The sequence below is a fragment of the Zingiber officinale genome, chromosome 8A (genome assembly GCF_018446385.1).
Source record: "Zingiber officinale cultivar Zhangliang chromosome 8A, Zo_v1.1, whole genome shotgun sequence".
NCBI classification, from domain to species: domain Eukaryota; kingdom Viridiplantae; phylum Streptophyta; class Magnoliopsida; order Zingiberales; family Zingiberaceae; genus Zingiber; species Zingiber officinale.
In genome coordinates this window covers 11,791,267-11,796,427 of record NC_056000.1, presented here as the reverse complement: position 1 = coordinate 11,796,427, position 5,161 = coordinate 11,791,267, and positions in this window count along the sequence as shown.

The window sequence follows — 5,161 nt, the reverse complement described above, 5'->3', positions numbered from 1 at the left end:
TCAATCGTCGGGTTCCAACTCAACATGTCAATTAAATTTGGGTCATCCAAGCGCCTGTAGCAACTCCAGGTGCTCAGACTACTAGGGTGCCTAGCCAGGCACCCTCCTGAGGGCGCCTAGCCAGACACCCTCTTGAGGGCGCCTCTTCGTTAAAGCCTTCCCAAGCGCCTAGAGTAGCTCCGGGCACCCAGACCACCTTTTTCCAGTACTTGTATTTCTACAAAAAAGAGTTAGTTTGGGCAATAAACAATATATATAAAGTATGATTTTGACAACCTCTACACTATCTAGTCCTGACTTTGAGTTTCACTGAAACTCTAGTTCAGACCGACGCCTACTGTTCCCTCTTCGAGGAACGCACCCTCACATACTCCTCTCAGGAGAGATTACTATTTGCTAAATCAGTCCTCCAGACCGTTTGGACTTTTGTTCAGCGTCCGAGACTTCAAGACTTCATGTTGGATGTCTGATCCATGATTTGTTCAGTCTTCCACCTAGTGTTCGCGACCTCCAGGATTTTCACTTAGCATCCTCGACCCTACGATTTCGTCCAAAGTCCTCGATGCCAGGACTTTGCCTAGTCCCCCAGACCAGGACTTCGTGGCCTAACCGTAGTTAGGGCTTTCCACCTACCTAATTATACTTAGGACTTTCCACTTGCCTAGCCTCGACTAGGACTTTCCTTTGTCTAAGATCACTTATGACTTTCCTGCACATTTAGTTCAAATTGGTAGATAAACAACATAGCTTAACTTTAAATCTTTGTCAATATTAAAACACAAATTTGATTAGCTAGTGCTTCTAACACCAACAATCTCTCTCTTTTTTATTTATTTCAATATAGTTCAAAGTTAAGTAAAAATATTCAAAATAGTAAGGTACGTAGAACAAGTAAATTTTTAAGTAACATTTTTTCAAGGAAAAAATTAAATGTTTCTTACTCCCCTGAAATGTTACTTTTTTCTCAATATAAAGCTTTTTTACTTTACTTTTAACACCTTTACCCCCCTTTAACGTATATCAAAAACTATTAAGTAGAAAGAAAAGTTGTAAACAAACTTTAAATTTGAAAAGTTAATTTTTTAATCCTTTTCCTTTAAGCTCCTTCTGAAAGTAGCACTTAACTTTTCTTTTCAAAAAATGTGTCTAACTTAAAAAGAGTTTTTTTTTTTAAATCTTAGCTAAATACTTACCTTTGAAAAGGATTTCTTTGAAAAATACTTTAGCTAAACACTTAGCTTTAGAAATAATTTCTTTGAGGAAAAAACTTAGCTAAATACTTAGCTTTGAAAATGATTTGTTTGAAAAATACTTAGCTAAATACTTAATTTTAAAAAGAATTTCTTTGAAAAAAACTTAGCTAAATACTTATCTTTAAAAAAGAATTTCTTTTAAAATTTTGAAGAAGTAATTGATTTTGAAATAGCTTAACTTATAAACTTTCTTTTGAAATATAACCCCAAAAGACAACTTAATTTTTGAAAATATTTAAATTTTGAAAAAAAAAATAACTCCCTATTTCTCTCTCATAAAAAGTTTAAGTAAGTTGTAAGGGACAATGAGCTTAAATAATTTAATTAATACCTTGATTAATGACTATGACCTTCGAGTTCAAACATGAAAAACTTAAGTTTAAAAGCATGGAATTAATTATCTATTTTCTTATTTTTCCATCTCACTCATTCTATGTTATCAAACATGTTCAGCTTATGAGTTTGTGTGAGATGAAGTTAAGTTAATTTTGAAATTGATTTTAAGTTTGAGAATATTATCTCCGGATTTGAAAAATATTTAAATTTAAATTTTAAAAGATATTTAAGTTTGAATTTTGCAATATATTTAAATTTAAATTTTGAAAAAAATTAAGTTTGAATAATTAAATTTTGAATTTTAAAACTTTTAATTAACATTTGAAAATAAGTAAGATTTTGAAATTAATTAAAATTTGAAAATTATGATTTGAAAGTTAAGTTATGAAGATTAAATTAAATTAAATTTGATTTAGTTTAAGTTTGGTTAACTTTGATTAAGTTTAGATTAAGTTTGATTAATTTAAATTATATTTGCTTTGATTTAAAGATTAAGTTAGGTTAAGCTTTAATTCGTTAATTTTAAACCTAAATTCATCTTACCCTTTTTCTAAATTATTAATCAGGAACCTTATCTATTTTATGAGATAGTTAATTTTATTTTCAATTTTGATTAAAATCTAAAAATTAATTTACATTTGACTTAGACTGAGGTTTAATAGTTAGTCAATTAAACATTCATTTCAATAATTGACTTCCAGGTTGTGGCTAGACACTGGGCCTTCTTGAGTATTGGAGCAACACCCACTTCTAGATAAAGTCTTTTAAAAAAATTAAATATTTAATTTTCTTTCTAAAAATCCTAGGTCTAACTAGTCAAGTGTCAATCAAGTTTAAGTCCTTATCTACCCCAATCTAAGCATGTATAAAAAAAGCGGTAAAGCAAATATTAAAGAACTCTATTTAATAATGAAAATAGTCTTTTTATTGCATCCCCCTGGATCATAGCCTTGATAAGGTCTTCAAGGTAATGGATTTGATTCTTGGGGATCTAATATTGATTATGTCCAACTTGATTAATCAGGTTAGACTTTGGGACCCATGCTTGGATTACTTTTCCATTTGGTCGATTCACTAAGGATAAGTATGATTTGAATCGACGTTTGGTCTTATATCCGAGTTTGGATCGGTTGTACACGGTCATTTGTTTTCCAAGGATCAAATCAAGATTCTTGGAGCCCAAAGTGAACCATTTCAATAAGTCCCTAAGTTTCTTTGACTTGACTTTTCAAGTTAGAATTTTCTTCCTCAAGTTGTTGGATTTAAGTTGAAGTTCCAGTTTGAATAGATTCGATTAAGGAGTTTGGGTTAGTCACTTCCTCGAGGGCTTTGACCTCCTCTTGGAGTGACTTGACCCGAAGGTTGGATTTAGCCAACTTTCTAGATAAGTAGAAAATTAAATTATGTGATCTAATTAAAGAAATACTTATAGTGGATTGGGTACCTTCAGAAACTGATTCAGATCCGTGTCTTTGGTTGAACTCGGCTTTTAATTCAGTTTTGGTTTCACGCTCAGACTCGGTTTCAATAATGTAAGCTTGTATTGGTAGAGCAAGGAAGCTTACCTGCTCGTGTTCTTTGTCGAAGTCTTCCAAGGATTCTGACCATATTGCTTTCAAAGCCTTCCTTCTTCCTTGCTTCTGGTTTGGACACTCCGACTTTAACTTCTTGTTTATGAGTTTCCCTACAAGCAGCGCAATACTTTTCTCAACCCGAGTAGTATTAGTTTGTTCGTGAAGTTTGAATTCGAAAAATAACTCATCTAATCTAATTAAAGAAAGGTCCTTAGATACCTTGTAAGCATCTACCATTGATGTCTACAATGTATTCCTCAGAAAGGCGTTTAACGCGTACCTGATGATATCGCGGTTCTCCACTTTTTTCCGATTGTGTGAAGACCATTGAGAAGGTCTTGGATGCGTGTGTGTAGTTGACTCACTGATTCACCATCTTGTATTTTTATATTATATAATTTATTTAAAGTTAGATCTCTTTTGCTTATCTTAGTATCGGAGGTCCCTCCGTGTAGTTCAATTAGTTTCTCCCATAAATCTTTGGCACTTGAGAAAGGGTCGACTCGATTCAGTTCTTCTTTGATTAGGTTGCATTGGAGAGTACATATCGCTTTTGCATTCACCTCGATCTTCCTCTTTGTTGGTGTGTCTCACTTGTCGCAAGTGATGAGTGCTCCGTCTTCTATGGGAAATGTGAATTCAGTTTGGATTATAATTCATATTTTCACTTGGGTCTTGAGATAGTACTGTTGGTGCGGGTAGCACTAACGGTCTAACCCAGGTTTTGATGAATGACAAATAGGTTAAGTTAGTTGTGTTGTTGTCTGACACTTTGATCAAGTGTGCAGGAAAAGTCCAGCTAGGTCGACGGGCTGACCGGATAGCTGGCGAGAAGTCCAAGCGGGTCGACGGGCTGACCGGACGCTAGGCGAGAAGTCCAGACGGGTCGACGGGCTGACCGGACGTCTGGCAGGTAAGTGAGGTAAGTCACTGGAGGGGAGTGACTGTGAGGACGCATTCCCGGGAAGGGGACATTAGGCGTCGATCCGGCTTAGATCCATTTCGGATGTCTAAGTCGAGATCGTGACTAGATTCCGGTCTCGGAAAGACGGAATCTAAGTCACACTCTCTTTATCTATCTGTTGAACCTTAACTGTGCTAACCATTTGTTTTACAGGATATATATTTGCCTCGGACTAATCTTGTTTTGCAAGAAAAAGGAGTCTTTCTGGAACAAGGTGGTCCGGGCGCCCGGAGGGGATCCGGGCGCCCGGAGGTCCGGGCGCCCGGAAGGCGAATTTTATCCAGACACCTCGTCGCTACGTGGAGCATCTTGATTTGAGCAGTTACGTCACACTCCAGGCGCCCGGAAGGGATCCAGGCGCCCGGAACAGCATATAAAAGAAGCCCCAGACAGGAGCTTCAGAATCAACTTTGACTGAGAACTCTTCTGCTGATCTTGCTGCTCGACGTTCAAGTGCGACGTCAACAACGCTCCGACAAAAGTGCTCTTCCGGTTTAATTTTTCTTTTCTGTCGGTACAGCTTTGTTTTTATTACTAGCATCTCCGTACTTTTCCGTAATCATATTCGACTTGCTAGTGATTGCCCAACGAAAGTGGTCAAGGACCACGGGCCTTCGAGTAGGAGTCGTCACAGGCTCCGAACGAAGTAAAAATATTTGTGTCTACTTTATCTTTTTCCGCTGCGCTTAAACTCTTGTTTTGCGAATCGATATTCACCCCCCCCTCTATCGAATCTAACGGTCCTACAAGTGGTATCAGAGCAGGTACCGCTCTGATTTGGTGCAACCACCAATCAGACAGGGGTGAATTTTTTTTAATTAATTTTAAAACTGGTGTTTCGATAACTTAATATTTAACTAATCAATTTAAATTAGTGCAACACGAATCTAGTTTTTTTTATCTTTTTCTTCCCGCACTACTAATCCAAGACCAAGTCTTGGGATATTTTTTCTTGGTTATTTATCTGTGCACAGAATGTCCCAACAAGAAGGATTCAGCATAGTGCGACCTCCACTCTTCAACGGGGACGACTT